The sequence below is a fragment of the Falco naumanni genome, chromosome 2 (genome assembly GCF_017639655.2).
Source record: "Falco naumanni isolate bFalNau1 chromosome 2, bFalNau1.pat, whole genome shotgun sequence".
In the NCBI taxonomy this organism is placed as follows: Eukaryota; Metazoa; Chordata; class Aves; order Falconiformes; family Falconidae; genus Falco; species Falco naumanni.
Window position 1 is genome coordinate 50,254,447 of NC_054055.1, and position 15,020 is coordinate 50,269,466.

Below are 15,020 nucleotides of genomic sequence, written 5' to 3' on the forward strand. Positions count from 1 at the left end.
GGACTGCAGGTGCCCAGGGTTATATGACCTGTAGTACAGATGCCACCTATATGTCCCAGAAGTAGCTAGTCCCAAGCCAAATAGATATGAATCATTCCATACCACGTAGTGGAGTGACCCCTCTCCTAAGACGGATGCAGTCATCAGTGTAGATCAAGACTATGAGTAATGATTTATTTTTAAAATAGTTTTAGTAAAGTCTGTAGTAGGCCATTGGATCTGCTTGGGCAATATAGGCCAGATCCCAGAAAGTAACTGAGTGACTTATATAGGAGGCTGGTAGAACTTAGATGTGTTATGTAAAGCTCAGCCACTATCTGAACCTAGAAAATGCCTAGACTACATAAACATATGACCATTGTTTTTATAGTTACGTTTTTGTAGGAGTCCAAAGTTGTGTTTCTTTCCATACCGTGAAGGACTGAATTGTTGACAAGACTGGAACATTTTCTTTGCACTTTTTTTCATATCTAAACTTGAGCCAGGAATGGTGTTTCCTAACTAAGATCTTTGGAAATTTGGAGCAAAAAGAGATTATTCCAGAGCACTGCACACACATCTGTAGGATCATGCTCCACAGAAAGATTATAGAAGCCTGTTGCAGCACTATCAAAACTAGATGGCTGCAACAAGGCTTTTACCATCACACACCAGGTTAACTTCAGTAAGTAGTTCCCACACCTTGCCCCAGCATCTCCACCAACCCCCCTACAAGGTTTCAAAAGTTTATCTATTGTCTGTGCTGTTTCTTCATCCTCTTCAGATCAGTCCACCCTGTTTCTTGCCCCAGCTGCATCTATTCTTCCTTCTCCAGGCTCCTTTTCCAGCCAGCCTCTCCTTGCCCAGGCCCCCTTCTTCTCCCAGGGCCTCTCCTACATCCAGGGCACTCTCTCTCCTCCCTCTGGTTCTTCCAGGTCTCTCTTCATCCAGCACTCTCTTCTTTTCTCTGCTTCCTTTACCCCTCCCAGGTCTCCCTCTTGCATGCTCCTCAGGGCTATTTACCTACTTAGCAAGAACCAACCACAGCTGCACATTATCCACATCAGCCAACCCACCACCCCTGAAGCCAGCCCACAGCTGTATATTATTAATGTTAATTAACCTGCCTTCATTCCGCTGTAATTCCTCTACAGAAGCCAGTATCCTCTGAGTCATGGTAGTTTTGATCCACATCTTGATACAGGCTAGGACACGGTGGGATGGGATACCCAGACCCATTTCCTGCATTACAAACTTAAATTTTTCTGATTCTGGAGAGTGATCTAACCACAAAATAGAAAGCTAGCCCATAGTCGCTTGTTTTCCCTACCACTGAAAGCTCTAACACTGTCCAGAAGAGAATTCAGGTATCATTATGCTAAAGAATTCCCTCTGAATGTCCTTTCTTAGTTACCTTGTAAAGCCACTATTAGAATATGCTATTCCTTATGCTGCTCATCCTGAGCTGTGTGATTTGGGTAAACCATTCTGTTAAAGCGTTTGCCTCTTCTCACTGAGCTTACTGAATATGTGACAGCTGTATTATTGATGACATAATTCTAAAATTAAGTGTTAATATGTTTGGAAATTATTACTTTTTTTTTTTTTTTTTATCAGTTGGCTGGAGAAATGGGCTGACGGGAACCTCATGAAGTTCAACTAAGGGAAGTGCAAAGTCCTGCACCTAGGGAAGGAACTACTCCATGCACTAATATAGGCTGGTGGCCACCAGCTGGAAAGCAGCTTGACAGAAAAAGAGGTCCTGGTGGACACCAAGTTGAACATGTGCCAGCAATGTGCCCTTGCAGCAATGAAGGTTAATGGAATCCTGGGCTGCATTGAGTAAAGTATTGACAGCAGGTTGGGGGAAGTGATCCTTCTCCTTTATTCAGTGCTCATGAGGACACACTTGGAGTGCTGTGTCTGGTTCTGGGCTCCTCAGTACAAAACATGCTGTAGAAAGTCCAGCAAAGGTCCACTAAAATGATGAAGGGACTAGAGCATTTCTCCTTTGAGGAAAAGCTGAAAGATTTGGGACTGTTTAGCCTTGAAAAGAGAAGGCCTGGGGGGATCTTATCAAGGTACCTGAAGGGAGGATGCAAAGAAGATAGAGTCAGGTTCTTCTCGGTGGTGCCTAGTGGCAGGACAAGAGGCAATGGGCACAAAGTGAAACACAGGAAGTTCAATCTGAACATTAGGAAACACTTATTTTTTTTTACAGTCAGGGTGACCAAGTACTGGCACAGGTTGCCCAGAGAGATTGTGGAGTTTCCCTCTGAAGATATTCAAAAGCCATCTGGACATCATCCTGGGCAACTGTCTCTTTCTGACTCTTCTTGAGCAGGGAGGTTGGACTGTGTGACTGCCAGAGGTCTCTTTCAACTTAAAATATTCTGTAATTCTGTGAACTACTTCAAACAAATATTAGTTTCAGAATCTGGCTCAAACAGACCAACCAACATCTTTTCATAACAGTTAGATAATCATATAGCCACATCTTTTATGTCCGTATCTTTTTCATCATCTAAAGTTCTGTTGAGTGATTTTTGTGATACATAATATTTGATCTATTTTGTTTTGTGGTTTTGTCTCATCATTTCTTATTTAATATATTATATTCAACATGGGATATAAGAATAAGAAATTTTGGACATGAAAGCAAAAGTTGGAGTGGACCTAATGAATATGGGCTCCTCAGTCATGAAATGTGCATTCTCATGTCACATGGGGTTGTGCTTTCTAAGAGAATTGAGCCCACTGGTCATGTGAACCATTACTGGACAGCTCATGTACAGTACAGCCTCATTTAAGACTTCTGGATGCACCGAGGAGAAAAATTAGATCTTTAGCAACTATAGAATTCATTATAAAAATGCTGAAGATATGGATACATTTGTGGACATGTTAAGCTAAGAAATAAAAATGGTGAGGAAAGTTTTATAGAAATATAGTAACAAGAATCATAGAACCATAGAATGATTTGGCTTGGAAGGGACTTTAAAGATTGCCTAGTCCCAACCCCCCTGCCATGGGCAGTGATACCTTCCACTAGACCAGGTTGCTCAAAGCCCCATCCAACCTGGGCTTGAACACTTCCAGGGAGGGGGCACCCACATCTCCTCTGGATAACCTCTTCCAGTGTCTCATCACCCTCACAGTAAAGAATGTCTTCCTAAAATCTACCTTTTTTTTTAGTTTAAAATCATTACCCCTTTTCCTATTGCTACAGAACTGATGACCTGTTTTTTTCTCTTAGTACACTGCATTAAAATTGTTCTGGTTATCATATCCTTATACCAAAAATCTTTATTTTTAGTTTTATAATAAAGTGCTGCTTAGTCTGATAGGCATTTGAAAGCCATAGCTGGGTTAAAAAGAATGAACATACTCTTCTCCAGACAGACATACTAAGCTTCACTGCAAAAAGAGATCCATGGCTCCAAGCAGTATCTGAAGTTAAAAATTCTCTTGCAGCTCTCTGCATATCTTAACTGTACTGAAAAGGAACTCAAGACTTCAGAAAGTTGAGTGACTATGAAGCAAACACAGGAAAATGAAAAATCATCTTAGTGCTTTCTTTCTAAATCAGTTTACTTCCTGTTACACAGAACTTGATCTTTTTCAATTTGAAAGTTCTTTTAGCAGAATGGGAAAAAGTCTAATATCTAGCCATGTACACTTACCCATCATTATCCCAATACTATTTAATACTCATTCAGTACTGTATGCATCAGTAGTTTTTTAAATGACATGAGTGACACTAGACAGTAAGATCACCGAAATTCCTGCAGAGTCAGCCCTTTTCAGCATAGTGTATCCTGCAGAGTTGCATTTTTCCCTTTTCTTTTATATTTCTCCCTTTTCTTTTATATTTCTGAAAAAATTTGTTTTTTCAACCATATTGAAAACATAAAACAATCAGAAAACACTACCAAGTGCCAAACCTCCATAATTTTTAAGTGTTTATTTTCTGGAAGAACTGTGTAACGTGTTTACATGGCGAGGTTTTGGCAGTGGGATGGTCTAGTTTCTGTGAGAAGACACCAGAAGATGCTCGTATGTTGGACAGAGCCCAAAACTGAGACAATTAGCAATGTTGGTAGTGCCACTGTGATATTTAAGAAAGGGTAAATAAGACTGGTAGCAACTGTGAGAGAGAAGAGTAATAAAATGTGAGAGAAACAGGGATCCAGAGACCAAGGTCACTGAAGAAAGAAGGGGAAGAAGTACTCCAGGTGCTGGAGCAGAGAGAGATTCCTCTGCAGTCCACAGTAAAAACCATGGTGATACAGGCTGTGTCCCTGCAGTCCAGGGAGGACCACATTGGACCAGATATTCACCTGCAGCCCATAGAGAACCCCATGCTGAAGCAGGTGGATATACTCTGAGAGAAGCTTCAGCCCATTGAGACCCTACACAGTAGTAGGTTTTCTGACAGGAACTGTGACCCATTGGAGACCCACGCTGCAGCAGTCTGTTTCTGAAGGACTGTACCCCATGGAATGGATCCATGCTGGAGCAGTTCTTGAAGAACTGCAGCCCATGGGAAGGACCCATACTGGAGTTTGTGAACACTGGAGCAGTGTCAAGAAATAATACAAATAAACTGCAATAATATATAATGAATGTATAAACAAGTATTTGCTGAGTAAGTTTTTGCCTCCCATCTTTTGACAACCTGAATTAAAAGGAGTAAATTTATTATTGGTAACTGAAATTTACTGAGTGTAGTCAATGACCATATTACCTCATTGATCAAACTAACTTTACCAATAATTAACAAAGAAGTTCATTATACCAGATGTAAATTCATAAAACTATAAGGTCAAGGTAAAATAAAACCCTATGATAACAGTGAGGAAAAGTTTGATATAGTTAGATCATAGCAAACTAATTTACTTTTTCCTGTTATGCTTGCCATTTGTTGTGGTTTAACCTGAGTTGGAGACCAAGCACCATAGAGCCACTCACTCACTCCCACCACAGTAGGATGGGGGAGAGGATCGGAAAAGTAGAAGTGAGAAAATTTGTAGGTTGAGATAAAGACAGTTCAATAGGTAAAACAAAAGCCGTACACCTATGCAAAACAGAAAAAGGAATTCATTCGCCACCTTCTATTGGGAAGCAGGTGTTCAGCCATCCCTAGGAAAGCAGGCTCCATCACGCATAACGGTTACTTGGGAAACCAAATGCTGTAACACCGAATATCACCCTTTCCTTCTTCTTCTTTCCCCAGCTTATATACACTTATCATGACATTCAATGGTATGGAATATCCCTTTGGCTAGTTGGGGTCAGCTGTCCTGGCTGTGTCCCCTCCCAATTTCCCTGTACCCCTCCAGCCCTTTCGCTGGCAGGGCCCAAGGAACTGAAAAGTCTTTGACTTAGTATAAACATCACCCAGCAACAACCAAACCATCCGTGTGCAAACAACATTTTTCTCACACCAAATCCAAAACACAACACTGCACCAGTTACTAAGAAGAAAATTAACTCTATCCCAACTCAGACCAGGACATTGTTTTACCAAACATGGGTGGCCTAAGTAAAAGTTGTTACTACTTTCTTCAGCTGCACCTTTTCATCAGGTTTCCATCGGGAATATGTTATGTATAGCAGCTTCTTTTTCATGTCCTAGATCTCAGAGTCCCACTTCCATCAGACTCAGAGAAAATCACAATTTCATCTCCTACAGTTCTTTGGCATTTTTTTTATTTCCTTTTACAATAACTTTCACAATACTGCAAGAGAGTGAGGTGAGTTGAATAGTTCCCAGGGTGTCTGTTTGGAATGATTTTGTTATTTTGGCCAGTTCACAAGATATTTCTACAGCTAGGGTTTTTTTGGTGGTATATTTTCAGCAAAAACTCTGAAGAGTCATCTCTTTCCTTGAATTGGCTTAATAAAACTTTATTAAAAAAGACCAGGGTGCCAGGGCTTTATTTAATCAATTTCTTTTTTCACCCACCAAGAGCTCATCCTTCTCAGGAGTAGCTGAATGAAAAAAAAACTGATTCAGCATTTCTCTGATAGCTAGCTCCTTCAATTAGAGAAAACAGCTCAACAGACCTCATGTTAAAATATTTCCTTCAATTTTTTGCTTGCAGTCTAGAGCCATTTTGTATTTATCTGAAGGAGAAATTTACTGCATGTATTGACTTGATTAATGTGATAATCAAGAATATGCCAAAACATGATTTAACATCTCTAGAATTAAAATCAACTATTTTTTCTAGCTGTTCAACTGCAGCAAAAACAGACTACATGAACTGTAAATAATAATATGAAACAGAACAAGTTTTCTAATATGTTAATTCTATCTTTTGATCTTTATTATTTTAAAAATAGTTCTAACTTGATAATTGCTGAAATTCACAAGTTTATTTTAAAATAATTTCAGTTCAAGGGTTACCAATATTTTAAAAATCTGAATAATTGGGTACTGTAATACTACAGAGAATAAAGGTATTTAATTGGTTGAATAATGTGATATATGAGACATTGAGCATAAGTAATAAAGCAAGGTATGAAACCTTGATATTATGGAACTCAGGTGAAGTTTTGCCATTTATTTCTGAAGGAAAAAAATATCACCCAAGATGCCCATCATGGGTTTCTTTCACCATAAACAGCAGCATATTGTCAAAAGGTAAAGAATAGTACACAATGAAACAGTGATGTTTTGTATTTGCTAGTAGATAATTATTAGAGCTGTGTTTTGAGGGCATTTGGAACTTATTTCAAGTAATAAATTGCCTACAAACCTTATATGGAAGTTCAAAAACTGGGGGAAGAAGAAAAAAAAAAAAAACAACAAACAAAAAATCCCACCCCAAAATAGTAGCCCAGGAGACTAAGATAAAGAATAGTGCTTTTAAGCATTCAAGTAAGCAGTCCTGATGGCGTTCACTGAGGCTGAAAGGCAAAATCTGTTTATGGCTTCAGGCCATCAAGTCAAAGAAATATGTATCCACAGTGATGATAGGAAGGGGGCAGTGACTGGATGGTGTGCCTGCTGTATGGCTGGGAATGTTAACATTGTGTTAGTCTCTGCAGGAAGAGATGTATCCCTATTCACTCCAGAAGTCATTCCGTTTCTGTTTGTGTGTATACTGATATCTCAGCCTAAAGTGCTGTCCTCTGCCATCTATTATAAAAATAGCATAACTATCCAGGTACAGATAACAATGAAGTGAAGGTGGAAGGCAGTTTAACTAGAAAGAGGAATTTAAATTCTCGTGTTAAAACTGAAACAATGCACAAGGGAAGAAAAATTCTTGCTATGAAGAAATGAAGAAAGCATATGGATATCTAGATCAGCTGTTACAGTACAAAATAGAAACCTGGATTCTAGCCTCATCTTGCAAAGTTGCTTATACATTTTATAATGAACAGTTAATAGATAAAATGGTACTTTTTTGTAGTCTAGTGACTATTGCCTTAAATGCTACATTTACCGTTGGACTTGAAGACACTGTTTGGCTAGTGGCGCCTGTTTGCCTGTTCTCTGGAAGTAACCAGTGGTGGAAGAACCAGAAATGAAGGGCTATGAATTGTATTACAAAGGGAGAACTGGTGTGTTGGGGCATTAGAATCTTATGTTCCCTGTTCACATGCAGAACCATAATAGCATTTATTCTGATGTTCTGTGATGTACTGCTGCCCTTGCTTTTGTAAGAAAGATGAATAGCAAGAAAGGAGTTCAGAACAGCTTGCAGTCATGGTCAGGCTCATTTGTTCCACTTGCCATTTCTACTCCATTAGTCTTGCTTAAGTTTAGTCTTTGTTACTTGCATTATTTATTCTTCCTTCTCTAGGTCTAGGAAATCCCAGAAAATTTCCTTCAAAGCTGATGCCAGCATTGAGGAATCATCAGCCCATCATTAGTTTACTGCAAAATCATAATTTTTTTCCTAAATAATTAAGAACGTTCTGCAAAAAATCATTGGTTGCTAAAGGATTTTTAGATTTATTACAAGTTTGGTCAAACTGACACATTGTGCTTTAAAAGCATGGACACCTTAGGTTATGCATTGCTTTCTTTTTTACTTTGGAGCAGTGCATTAAGCAATTCAGTTCAAATACTGTGTCATTTTAATTGGTGCAGGAGAGCAATTAACTTTCAGTGGCAAAATGTCAAGTGCTTCCTTTGCCTCATCAAAGCAGATTTGTCAGGAAGAGACTATCATCTCATATAAATAACAATCAGTGCAATTAATTTGTATGTTTCAATTAGCTTATGATCTAATTATCCCATGGTCTAAGGATAACGGCTAAGGACTTCAAAGAGAGAAAAAAAGTTTCTCTTATTGCATTGGTGTTCTCTATATTGTTGACTTGGATCCATATTCTTGAATAATCCTCTGTGATAGTTTGTTGAACTTTACAGCTTCATTTCACACTAACTTTCAACTGAGTTATACTGTGAACTTCAAACCTCAGTGCTACTAAACTGCCAGAGGAATTAAAGCTAGCTCAAGTGATAGAAGAAAGACAGATGTTCCACGAAGTGATGATTATATTTAAATTATTAATGCATTGAGACTAAATCCCAAAGACCTCCTAGTACACTAAAAGAATTAAATAAAAACTGAAATAAGGCACAGTGGGATAGAGCCAACAGCAGACTTATGTGTCTGCAATGTAGTTGCTGCTGTTTTGAGATGTGAGAGTACCACCTTTAGTATAACAGGATGCTATTTGGAACAGGAAGAGAGTTTCCGATGTGTTTTTAGTTAGATGGGATTCCAGGCTCTGCCTGGAAGAGCTGTTTTGTTACTTTACCTGTGGAGGGAATATTTTAACTGTTTTTGAGTGGAGAACTGGACCCCTGGCTCCTTTAGCTTTCAAATTATTTCAAATAATTTATAAGAAAATCCTACAGATCTCTGCTTCAAACTCAATTCTTGCATAGTAAAGGTGAAATGTGTTTCTCTTGCTAATAGCAGCCAATAACTTGATGATGTTTTTAAAATATGTCTTGTTTCTAACCTTCCACCATTTCTTAAAATAAATCTTCAACAAAAATGGATTATTACTTTGTATTGCAGAATAGTATCTGTTGTTAGTTAGAAAAGCAAACTGATCCTACAAGCAAAAACATGTTTGTTGCTAAAGACAGTATTTGACTCAGAATGCTAAATAATAATATTAATATTATTTATATTAATGATAACATTATTATATTAATTATATATAATACATATAAATGCTATATATATTAATAAAAACACATATAATTTCATTACAAAATTGAAATATGTCTTCTGCCTCATAATATCTTGTACCTTTCTTATTTTTTATATATATATATATATATATTTATCTTTTCTTTTTATAACTTAAAAAAGAGTAAAAGTTTGTGGGAAATGAATAACAGAAAAAGCATCGGAATTCTTCCCTGACAACTTACTTTTTTAATTTGTAAAAGGTGAGTCTTTCTTCCCCTGTGGTACATCCCAGATTCACTCAAGATGAGGAGTGGGATAAACAATCCTGGCTGGTACTGAACTGAAGTTTTCCCACTGAACAACTCTCTTGTGAACTACTGTTTCTGCTGCCTCCCAGAAGTGGGGCAGGGTTTTATATGGGGTGTACATACAGTTTGTAGTTGTCTCCATTTATCCCTAGGTTGATTCTCAGAGAAAGGAGTGACAAAAAAAAAAAAAAAAAAATAAATACTTACATCTCATATTTATATCATGCTTTCTGTATCTCTGAAAGTAGTGATGCTCAAATGATCATTTTTGATACTAAGACTGTATGCAGACTGACATTATTATAACATAAAAGTAGAGATGTTTCATCCAGCTGCAGTAGCTTATGATTTGATTCTGGTCATGACAGTCATCGGATAAAATATAAAAATTCCACTTGAACATGCATCAAACATAGTGTTCTACTCTCCCAAATTACAACTGCTTTTACTGGGTTAGATTGTTAAAATTCCTTCTTGCATCTCCTCTAATATCCAGCTAATTGTTTTTACTCAGTGTAATTTATTTTGTTAATGTAGACAACATTGACAGGAAAGAAATACTATTTTTCATCGTAAAGCGGCATATAGCTCTGCTTGTAACACTTTCTTGAAAGTATAGAATTTGAACTGTGTTATGAAAACACTGGAACAGGAATCTCATATATCACACAAGTGTGCTATTTATTAAAGCCCTTTTTCCAAAATAAGATTCTTTAATGTCTTATGAAAGAAAGAAGTAAAACCTCCTTTGCTGAATTCTTGCAAACTCCCTAAATGAGGAAATGTCTGTGGGCTGCAAATTCTGTGCTGAAATAGCTTTTTCCTGCAGCTCAGGTCTTTGGGCATATGTAAAGGTTTAATGTGGAGACACAGCTCTCTTTTACAAAGTCTCCTACTAGCTGCTTCAGGCAATTGTAGGCTGATTGCTATAAATTCTGCCATTCTGAGTCATTTAGTTCTTCATGCATTAGACTAGGAGCTCAGGCATTCCACACTAGCCAAATTTTGCTTTGGGACTCACACATGTAAAACCTACATTGTGTGATGCTTAGGAGCACAATGCCTTAATTGTCTGTTGAATCTAGTCCCAGGTAATCGGTAGTGTTTGCTGGTTTTTCTGACTACATGAACGACTTTGTCACTTCATTTCACACTACTCCAAAATATTCCCTATGTTATGTATGGAATATCCTGTTTCTCAGAGTAGTTGTCACTTCTGAGAGGTTTCTGCTTTCTTTCAGGCTGATTTTGAGGAAGTATGTTTTATGCCTTGATGATTCTTCTGTTTAGATTATTCTACAGCTTTAGTAAGGTTTTCCCTAAACCCATTTTTTTTAATCAACTTTTTCTTTAAAGAATTTTCTCCCCAGGTGGTTTTCCTCAAGGTCTTGTTGCTATAGTTATGCAGCATCAGTTAGATACATGCTGAGTATTTCAGCTATTTTTAAGAGTTGTACAGTGGAGAATATGCTGTCGTCTAAAAGGAAATATTTTCAGGGTCCACAACATTAAAAAGAAAGCAGCAGAAGCATTTTATTAGCATACAGATACTCTAAATCCACAAATGAAATCAGTTTGTATTTCAGCTCAGAAACTTTTAAACCCGAGCTGGCAACATTTCTTAAAATCATGACAGATCTTTATAGCCCCTGCTACAAACAACTGACTGTTCTTTAACTTCACTCTGGCATTCCTAGACTTTCAAATTCAGTCTGAAATTTGTAAATCATAGGTATTATAGTAAAATCTTATGTCTTTCCTTGTAATTTTCTTTTTTTTTTTTTTTTTTTTTTTTTCTTCAGGTTGGACTTCAGCTGCATGATTACTTTTTTAGGAGAGTTATAATTAGATAAAATAGTCCTGTTAGTCATCTGTATATGTACTGTATTTTTATTTCCAGCATGCCAGCATCAGAGTTTCTAAAAAGTGAGCAGGTCTTGCAACTTTCTAGCTTTTGTCCTGATACTTAATTAAAGTCAGAGCTTTATAGGAAAGGCTGGCTCTGAAGGTACAGAGCAGCTGAAATGCTGGCCCATATTACTATTAAAGTTTTCAACAATGGAGGACAAATAATTAAATCAATTTCATTGTTGTTGTTATTCTTATTGTTATTTTAAAGGTCCCAGAAAAAGCATCTATTTTTGTGTTCCGTAGTTCCAAGCAAACACTTATGATCCCTGTCTTAAACCTCTGTTACCACGACATACACCCACACACCCATACAAACCACTTCTTCTCTAATTCTCCACTAAATATAAAAAGACTACGTCTATCTCATAAAAACTCAGAGTGCTTTACAAGTTGCAGCATATGTCCTGCCTATGTCCTGTATTCATGTACTTTCCCTTTCTTTCCATCTGCGTTCTCTGGTCGCTGAGTGAAATGATGAATCACTGCACATCACATCTTGGGTCCAAATTTCTGAGGGACCAGAGGCTCAGGATACATGACAGACCTGATCTCCACTACAGCTGAGACACAGCTTAAAGCATCTTTGAAGGAGTAGATGCTTATCCAAAGATCACTCTCTTCTCTCCCACTAACCTCTCTCAGAAAAATGTGAGGACAGGCTCCATGACCTTGATCATTGTCTACCATCATTTTGAAACAAGGAAAATATAGGATTAAAAATTGTACCTTCTGTTGTAGAATCCAGTGCTGTCTAATATCATACAGTCTTCTTATAATTACTTAGACTTTTATTCCCTCTGTCCTGATGTGGAAGCTAAGTTCTAAAATATAATCTTTCTGAGGGTTAAAGACAAGACTTACTAATGTCCAGTTGGTGTCTCTTTACTTTAGTGCTAATATTGCTCAATAGCTTACATATATTTTTTTAGAAGTGAACAGAATTATCCCTCACAGTCCTCCTTCTATTAGATTATACCAGCATTTTATTGTCTCATCCTGAAATACTGGAGCCCCTTTCCCTTGTATATTCTGTTTTTAGAATGTAGGTGACCTGAATTGTCCATAATAATTTAAGTGCCATCCCACCAGGTGAGATATATTGAAGCAAAGATAGACATTTTTATTACCATCCCTGCCAGAAATATCTCACCTCATATATTCTAAAATTAGGGTTTCGTTTTTTCATAGCTGCATCATATTAATGGGTTATGGTCATTCTGCTCTTAAATACATTAGGCTTGCTGTTATCTCCTCATTTCAAACTGAAGGAGAATGCCCCTTTACATTGGCTAATTTTAACATATTGAAGTTTCATGTGGTTAGTCCATGGTTCTGTTTTAATCATACTATTCTATGATCTACTGAAAAAATGGAGTCATCTTGATTTAAAGATAGGGTGGCAAGTGTATGTGAAATCGGAATGATGTGTGGGATTTAAGGGTACCTGTATGGTAAGGACCTCTGGTTTGTGAGAATAGTTAACAAAGATTCAGCATTTAAAAAAAATAAATAAGAGACAGGAAAATAGGTTAAACATACAGGTATGCAAACCCTAGAAAGCAAAGGATAATCGTCACAATACCAAGACCAGAACTGTTAGGTCACTGACTGATGGGCTGTTGAAGGAACCCCTCAAGTGTAGCTCCAGAGATGCTCATACTGAACTTTGTAGCTGTTAAGAAAAAGGGAAATAAGATTGTCATGGGCCCCTTGGGAAAGGCAGACTTATCCTGGGATATCTGAAGTGGCTTGTGGGATTATGTAAAGCTTATTATGGGAATGTAGAAAACTTGTAATAGGGTGTTTAGGGGAAGCACCAGATGCATGGTTGGGCTTTGCTGGCTGGAGTAGCTGGCCATCAAGCTTCACTAGACAGTGAGTGGGAGGAAATCTGTGTCTGGAAATACCCAGGTCTGAGACATTGACCAAGGAGGGTCTGACCATGGGTACTGGATGGGTTCAGAGTCCATGCTAATATTTGAAGGATCTATGACTGTGGTGTGGTTGTGCATCTAGACAGTGTGTGTGTGTTTCTGTGTATGTTATCATTAAGCAATGCCAATCTTGGTCATCCAGGAAGGAGGAACAAGTCTGGGCAGTCCACATTCATGTTTACATGAGTGCTACTGAAGCTTGCATGGCAGTGTGTAAAGCTCTCTGCTTGCACTGGTAGGTTGGCTGCTTGTGTTCATGTGTGTGCATGTGTGTGTGTGTCTGAATCTTTGGAACACCTGCTGGAACTACAAACAAGAATACCAGCAGAGAGAAGACATATTCTGGGTCATAAGTCCACACGAATCAGCTTCCCTCAAAAACAGTATCATGCAATCTAAGAAGCAGATAATTCCCAAGACAGCCTTGTTATGATTAATAGGAGACAATGTATTTTTCTTAAATATTTACCTCTTCCATCCTATTGTTCTTTGCAAGGAGTCATTTGTTATATAAAGTTAATTTTCATACCATTATAGATACTTAATATGCTGAGATAAGCAGTCCATGATGCCAATCTGATACCTCTTAAATATTATAGCAGGTCTCTTGTGATTTGCACAAAACTTATACACATTAAAATTACTTCATATAAATGTTAGATATAGCACATGTAAATGTCTCCTGGATGCAATTATACACATTATATTTGCAATTTCAGCTTAAAACTGTCATACATTGTCTAATACTCTCTTGTTCTCAAAGAGTAGACACTAAAGTCATATCCTTGGAAATACACATCAGAAAGCCCTAAATTAAGATTTCTAAACATTCTGGTTGACCAGTGTTTCATTATTATTAAAATAATAATGAAACTAAACAAAAATACTCCCAGAACTGACAAAGAACAGATCATCCACTGTTCTTTGTGTTACTAAGCACCAATGTGCCCAAAGTGCACACAGTGAAAACTGAAGCAATACTAAATTAATTTTTGTGCTTAAGAGGAAGCAAAAATTGCAGTTATGCAACAAGCTCCATAATGAAAAGAGAAGACAACATCAGTTAGACCTTAAATGCAGCCATTTTGCTTCCTAATGATGTGAGAAGCCATTTTTAACCCAAATATCAAAAACGAACACCTAGATACTTACAGAAAAATCAAAGGACATCATACGTTTCTTTGAGATGAATGAGTAATAGATTTGAGAAAAAAATGAACACTGTGTTGAAAGAAAATACAAGAAATATATTATTTCTGAACATCTGAGAATAAACATTTGTGCTTGTATAAAATATGCTTAAGGATTGTAAGTACATGCAAGAAGTTAGACTGGATATAAGACATGCTAGAGTTTTTTGATAGTAGGAAATAGCATCCAAGGCCAGGTAATGTTCAGCATATCTAAACTATGAAATATCTGACTGACATATTGTACTTAGTTCACACATAGTATGCATATCAGACAAAATGAGGACTTTTCATAAAATTAAATTTTATCATATCAATGCACTCTATGTCCAATAAAAATAATTTTAAATAAATATTTAAAAACCTCAGGAATTAAAATATTTTGTACCATTTGGGGGGGGGGGGTTGAAGTTATAGTTGCAAATATAATTATATTTTCTATGGCCAATTATTTTCTTAGTAAGCAAAATCTAGCTTAAAAAAAGTGAAAGCTGTAAGCTTTCAGCAATGTTTGAAATTTGCGGCACT